The following is a 7,593-nucleotide window of genomic DNA, read 5'->3' as shown; positions in this document are numbered from 1 at the left end:
CCCACAGGACTGTTACATTTTGGAGGAAAAAATACTGGATTTTATATGTAGAACCACAGAGGGTTATAGTGGAGAGAGTCAAGCCAAAAGCTTAGAATGTGATGTGCAGGAGCCAATCAGTTTCTGTAATTTACTAGCACCCTGTCTGGTTACCTGAGATAACACAGTTTTATTAGTCAAAGTGGCAAAGGAGTGCAGTGGCTGATTGGCTGGTTAGTTGGTGGGTCACTCAACTTGTAGCATATGGCTCCCTCAAGCATCTGTCAGAGGCTTGGTCAGCGGTGCCGTGGTATGCTTCGAAGTGCAGGCGCTCATCATGAAAGTCCCCATAGCCACATGACCAAGGAGAGTCCAAAGATTCAGGCAGCTGCATTGATCCATATCAAAGAACCAGTTCTAGCAGCTTTCAACTCCACCAGGAGCAGGTCTTTTGTACAGCTAATGGGTCTTGGGGCACAATCCTATGCATGTGTAGACAGACCAAAGACCTACAACTCCCAGCATGCCCCAGCCAGCATGGCTGGCTGGGGCATGCTGGGAGTTGTAGGCCTTTTGTCTGTCTAAACATGCATAGGATTGTGCTCTTAGTTGCCCATTCAAGACCAATTCACTCCCAAATACTTTGTATTATAACAGGAAATAATATATTGTTGCTGGGAAAATTCATTTCCCCCCAGCTAGTGAAGATTGCAGCTAAGCTCAGAGAGAACAGGGAATTCTGAGGGGTGATGTTGGCACGGTGTTCCTGCTAATAAAAAAGTCCTGGTATCCCCACTACACCACTGGGCTTGGTCTACAAGCATCTGTCTGGGTGCCGCCTGTGGCACATTGATCGGGACTGTATAATCCGGATTGTATCATCAATCTGGTATAATCAGGATTGTTAGCTGCCTTAAGCACCATTTTTGGTGGAAAGGGGAGATACAAATTTAATAAACAAATTGATAAGTGCATGGCTTTTGAGCTGATGGTTCTATCTTCAAGTAGAGGTTAGACTAGATGTTCTAGTGGCCCTCCTGTTTTTGTTTTTTTAATCTATGCTTCATAATCCCTTAGCTAATGTAAAATAGCCACAGAATCAGAAGGATACAGCTTATAATTTTACTGCAACTTTGAGCCAGTTCACAGAATATCCATGACTTATTGCAATGTGCTCCAGCTGGGGTCATGTATGCCTGGAGAACTGTAATGTGACAACTTGGGATGTATTAGAAACGTGATGTCAGGACATCCGTTATGAGATTTCTTGCACCGGCAGCCATGCGAGGGATCATGGTGGGTTAATCTTTGCCCCAGAATCATTTCCCCAATTAAAATTGTTCTTCCCACACAGCTGCTATTTGTTCCATGGAGAAAAATGTTTAGATATAGAGGAGGGGGGAAAGGATGAATCCCCATCCCCACGCACAGTGGTCTCAATTGAGATTTGTCCCCCTGGTGGCTGCTATTTAATCTTGTTTAATAACGTGAGAGATCTGATCATGGATCTCCTGCCACTGTACCTAGTTTAGCTCTGAGCCTTCCATGGATTCCATTACAGCAGGGGTGGGCAATGTGTTGCCCATGGGCCCATGCAGCCCCTAGGGGAGTTTTGCGGCCCCTCTTGAGTCCCCTGACTCTGTGGTTGCACTTGTGTGCTGCTTGTGGGTTCCTGGTCAACAGCTGGTTGGCCACTGTGTGAACAGCATGCTGGACTAGATGGAGCCTTGGTCTGATGCAGCAGAGCTCTTCTTATGTTCTTATGGTCTGCTGTGGCGCAGCCCCCACTGCTATCCTGCTGCCAAATTCCCAGCGATAATTGTTGATAATTGTTCCTGTTGATAATTGTTCCTCCACCAAGCTGCTTTTGGGGGGACCCGTAGATTTTTTCTTCCACAAGGGGAAGAAAAACAGTTGGAAGGTGAAGGGTGAAACAGCTCCCCTCTGTTGCCCAGGGCCACCTCTAGGCTTGAGGGGGTTCCTGGTATAGAGCCCTCGTCTAGGCCCTTTCCTATTCCAGTGATTGGGTTCAGACAACATGATAATGCACATTCAAGGGTTGAGTATGAGTTGAGTGTGGGTTGTTGTTAAACCGTGGGTTGTTGTTGAAATATGGATTATCATGTTGTCTGAACCCAGCCGTGATAACAAACCATGGTTTGTTAACCATGAACGACCTGTGAAGAGAATCCATGGTTTGTTGTTGGGTTGTGAACTGAGGGTTGTTCATGGTTAACAAACCATGATTTGTTATCACAGCTGGGTTCAGAAGCCATGTTTCAGCAACAACCCACAGTTCAACGACAACCCACACTGAACCCTTGAGAGTGGGTTATTGTGTTGTGTGAACCCAGTCAGTGGTGAGGCCAGGGAAACAACATAGCATTGGTCGCTTCCCCCTCCCCTACATGTGCCGGTCATGCGACTGGGACTACCCTGATTACCTGCACTGTGGGTTGCTGTGTCATCCAAACCTGGCATGTGGCACAGCCGTGGTGACTTTCCACCCACCCTACAACCCATGGCTTGCAGTGGGGGTTGTAGGGTGGGTGAAAAGTCTTGGCTATGCCACATGCCAGGTTTGCATGCTGCAGATAATTAGGGTAATCCAAGTTGTGTGACTAGCACATGCGAGGGTGGGGGAAACAACCAACACTGTGCTGTTTCCCCCGCTGATGGTCTGAGCACCCTCAGTGTCCCCGCAGTGGACTTACCCAGTGCCGGAGGCTGGAACAGCTCTGACGGGTGCTGGCCAACAGTGGAGCAAGAGTATCTTGTTGGAACTGTGGTAAACTTAAGTAGTAGCTACCCAGAAAAAATATTGCAGGGCAAGGGGGTCGGGGGGGTTGGAAGGCAGGTGCTGGTGGTGGCCCTTGTTTGGACTCACTGCCTGAGGATGCCACATAAGGATTCGAGGCTGTCATTGTCGTTCATAGCCTCCTGCAGCTGCTTTCATTTTTAAAAAACAAAAACAAAACCCAAACTTGGGAGACGGTAACACTCAGCTGCTGTAAAATGCCTAGCTTGGCTCTCTCCACCCTGTGGGCCAGCCAGCACCAGCCGCAGGAGTGAATATACAGTTTTTGCAATTTATTCTGCTCCTCAGAAGTTGGCAACCTCACCTTGCTGGTTGTGCTTATGTGAAGCAAAGCAAGTGAGCTGTTCCCCTGCCCCCATCACCTTCATTCTGGTTGTTTGGCCTGGGAAAAACTATTTTGAGTGTCATCATCAAAGCAAGCTCTGAAAAACGCTTTTAGGGAAACAGCATCAAATATAACACTTTCTCTCTTCAAGTGTGGTAAACTGCTGTGGCTCGTCTGGTGGTTGTAAAGTTAGATTGGCAACTTGTCTCAACCACCACCCTTTTCTAAACATGCCGTAAACCAGGGCTGGGGAAACCTTTTTAGGCCTGAGGGCCAAATTGGCTCCAGACAAACACACTGGGGGCTGTATGCCACCAGTGGCAGGTACTCCTGGCTGCTTGCATGCAGGCATGCAGGCACACACACACACACACACACACACACACACTTACATGTCTTGACAACCTGACCTGTCATTTGCAGGATAAGGGGAAGAATCTGTCATGGGAAGATATTATTTCAGAAGCAATTACAGTTGATTCTCAGCATGGGGTTGTTATTTTTTGTTTAAAGTTAGATGTTGCTCCTTCTGAGCTTTGGGATGTATCTTCTGTATAACTGGAGATTACATCAGGAGAATAGGCCATCTTTAGCTGCTTCCTGCAATCACATTTTAAAACATTCAGGTAAATTCAACTGATCTTAACATCACACTCATGAATATATTTATTTATTACATTTATATCTCACCTTTACCTCAAAGGAGCCCAAGGCAACATACATGATCCTCATCTCCATTCTATCCTCACAACAACCCTGTGAGGTCAGTTAGTTTGAGAGTCTGTGACTGGCCCAAAGTCACCCAGTGAGCTTGTGGGAACTTGACCCCAGGTCTCCTGAATCCCAGTCCTGGACTCTTAACTACTACACCACACTGGCTTTCAATCTTAAGGATGGCTGGGAAAAAAGAGATCCCCCTTCATGGATCACTGCCTTGTTGTGGCGAAGGGGCTTGCGTAACTCAGTGAAGCCATAAGCTATGCCATGCAGGGCCACCCAAGACGGACATGTCATGGCAGAGAGTTCTGACAAAATGTGGTCCACTGGAGAAGGAAATGGCAACCCACTCCAGTATTCTTGCCAAGAAAACCCCATGGAACGTATCACAAGGCTAAAAGATATGACGCCGGAAGATGAGCCCCTCAGGTCGGAAGGTGTCCAATATGCTACTGGGGAAGAGCAGAGGGTACTTCCAAGTAGCGCCAGAAAGAGTGAAGCGGCTGGGCCAAACCCGAAAGGACACTCAGCTGTGGATGTGTCTGGCGGTGAAAAGAAAATCCGATGCTGTAAAGAACAATATTGTTTAGGAACCTGGAATGTCAGATCAATGAATCAAGGTAAGCTGGAGGTGGTCAAACATGAGATGGCAAGATTGAACATCCACATCTTGGGAATCAGCGAACTAAAATGGACAGGCATGGGCGAATTTAATTCAGGTGACCATCATATCTACTATTGTGGGCAAGAATCCCTTAGAAGAAATGGAGTAGCACTCATAGTCAACAAAAGGGTGGGAAAAGCAGTACTGGGGTACAATCTTAAAAATGATAGAATGATCTCAGTACGAATCCAAGGCAAACCATTCAACATCACAGTAATTCAAGTCTATGCCCCAACCACTGAGGCCGAAGAAGCTGAGGTTGATCGGTTCTATGAAGACCTACAACACCTTCTAGAACTAACACCAAAAAAAGATGTCCTCTTCATCATAGGGGATTGGAATGCTAAAGTAGGAAGTCAAGAAATCACCGGGATAACAGGCAGGCATGGCCTTGGTGTACAAAATGAAGCAGGACAAAAGCTAATAGAGTTTTGCCAAGAGAACATGCTGATCATAGCAAACACTCTTTTCCAACAGCACAAGAGGCGACTCTACACATGGACGTCACCAGATGGTCAATATCGAAATCAGATTGATTATGTCCTTTGCAGCCAAAGATGGAGAAGCTCCATACAGTCAGTAAAAACAAGACCTGGAGCTGACTGTGGCTCAGATCATGAGCTGCTTCTTGCAAAATTTCGGCTTAAATTGAAGAACGTAGGGAAAACCACTAAACCTTTCAGGTATGACCTAAATCATATCCCTGATGAATATACAGTAGAGGTGAGGAATAGATGTAAGGGATTAGACCTGATAGACAGAGTGCCTGAGGAACTATGGACGGAGGTCCGTAACATTGTTCAGGAGGCAGCAACGAAATCCGTCCCAAAGAAAAAGAAATGCAAGAAAGCCAAGTGGCTGTCTGATGAGGCTTTACAAGTAGCTCACGAAAGAAGGGAAGCGAAAAGCAAAGGAGAAAGGGGAAGATATACCCAACTGAATGCAGAGTTCCAGAGAATAGCAAGGAGAGACAAGAAGGCCTTCTTAAATGAACAATGCAAAGAAATCGAGGAAAACAACAGAATGGGAAAGACTAGAGATCTCTTCAAGAAAACTGGAGATCTCAAGGGAACGTTTTGTGCAAAGATGGGCATGATAAAGGACAAAGAAGGCAGGGACCTAACAGAAGCAGATGAGATTAAGAAGAGGTGGCAAGAATACACAGAAGAACTATACAGGAAAGATCTGAATGTCCCTGATAGCCATGATAGTGCGGTCACTGAACTTGAGCCGGACATCCTAGAGAGTGAAGTCAAGTGGGCCTTAGGAAGCATTAGTAACAACAAAGCTAGCGGAGATGACAGTATTCCAGCTGAGCTATTTAAAATCCTAAAAGATGATGCTGTTAAAGTGCTGCATTCAATATGCCAACAAATCTGGAACACTCAACAGTGGCCACAAGACTGGAAAATGTCAGTTTACATTCCAATTCCAAAGAAGGGCAACGCCAAAGAGTGTTCAAACTACCGCACAATTGCGCTCATTTCACATGCCAGCAAGGTGATGCTCAAAATCCTACAAGCTAGGCTTCAGCAGTATGCGAACCGAGAACTACCGGAAGTACAAGCTGGGTTTCGAAGAGGCAGAGGAACTAGAGATCAAATCGCCAACATTCGCTGGATCATGGAGAAAGCAAGAGAACTCCAGAAAAAACGTCTATTTCTGCTTCATTTACTACACTAAAGCCTTTGATTGTGTGGATCACAACAAACTGTGGCAAATTCTTAAAGAGATGGGAGTACCAGACCACCTTTCTTGTCTCCTGAGAAACCTGTATGAGGGTCAAGAAGCAACAGTAAGAACCGGACATGGAACAACCGATTGGTTCAAAATTGGGAAAGGAGTACGACAAGGCTGCATATTGTCACCCTGCTTATTTAACTTATATGCAGAGTACATCATGAGAAATGCCGGGTTGGATGAATCAGAGGTCGGAATTAAGATTTCCGGGAGAATTATCAACAACCTCCGATATGCAGACGATACTACCCTAATGGCAGAAAGCGAAGAGGATCTCAAGAGCCTCTTGTTGAGGGTGAAAGAGGAGAGTGCAAAAGCTGGTTTGAAACTCAACATTAAAAAAAACTAAGATCATGTCATCTGGCCCTATCACTTCCTGGCATATAGAAGGGGAAGAAATGGAAGCAGTGACAGATTTTACTTTCTTGGGCTCCAAGATCACCGCAGACGGTGAATGTAGCCATGAAATTAAAAGACGCTTGCTCCTTGGGAGGAAAGCTATGGCAAACCTAGACAGCATAGTAAGAAGCAGAGACATCACCTTGCTGACAAAGGTCCGTCTAATCAAAGCTATGGTTTTCCCAATAGTAATGTATGGCTGTGAGAGCTGGACTATAAGGAAGGCTGAGCGCCGAAGAATTGATGCTTTCGAACTGTGGTGCTGGAGAAGACTCTTACGAGTCCCCTGGACTGCAAGGAGGTCAAATCAGTCCATCCTAAAGGAAATCAACCCTGACTGCTCATTGGAAGGACAGATAATGAAGCTGAAGCTCCAATATTTTGGCCACCTAATGCGAAGAGAAAACTCCCTGGAAAAGACCCTGATGCTGGGAAAGACTGAAGGCAAAAGGAGAAGGGGACGGCAGAGGATGAGATGGCTAGATAGCATCACGGATGCAATGAATATGAACTTGAGCATGCTCCGGGAGAGAGCGCAGGACAGGAAGGCCTGGCGTGCTATGGTCCATGGGGTCACGAAGAGTCGGACACGACTGAACAACAAATGGGCGATTTTACTATGAGTGTAAAGGACATAGGTAGCTGCATGAACTGATTAGGGCCTCTTTAGCCCTAATTCAAACTGTACTGCAGCCATTAACTTATGAGGCAGTCTACCGTTCTCCCAGCTTCACCCCAACCTGCAATATGGAGATAATTATAATAATGACCTATCTTATAGGACTGATGTAAGGATGATTAAAATCACACATCGAAGTGCTTGAATAATCGAAGTTAAAATGTGCGATATAAATGCTAACAACAACAACCACCACCTGCTTTTTAAATTTGGGAGAATCTCAAAAGTAGTTTATCATACATCACAGTTCAAAGGGGGAAAAAAACACACTA

The 7,593-nt window shown here is 45.8% G+C and overlaps 1 protein-coding gene across 1 annotated transcript in view; it reads right to left on the bottom strand.

Annotated features, from left to right (window-relative positions):
* Window positions 1-3,703: 3,703 nt before the first annotated feature.
* ARHGAP15 (Rho GTPase activating protein 15) overlaps window positions 3,704-7,593 on the bottom strand; it is a 711,254-nt gene continuing 707,364 nt past the window's right edge. The window contains exon 15 of the mRNA XM_084809673.1: window positions 3,704-3,722. The gene's annotated coding sequence lies outside the window, so the exon portion shown is untranslated. The remainder of the gene's footprint in view (window positions 3,723-7,593) is intronic.

The sequence above is a fragment of the Heloderma suspectum genome, chromosome 1 (assembly GCF_057233095.1).
Source record: "Heloderma suspectum isolate Gila_16-S chromosome 1, 16-S_ref, whole genome shotgun sequence".
NCBI lineage: Eukaryota > Metazoa > Chordata > Lepidosauria > Squamata > Helodermatidae > Heloderma > Heloderma suspectum.
The sequence above is the reverse complement of the archived record's forward strand: the minus strand, read 5'-3'. Positions and strand labels throughout refer to the sequence as shown.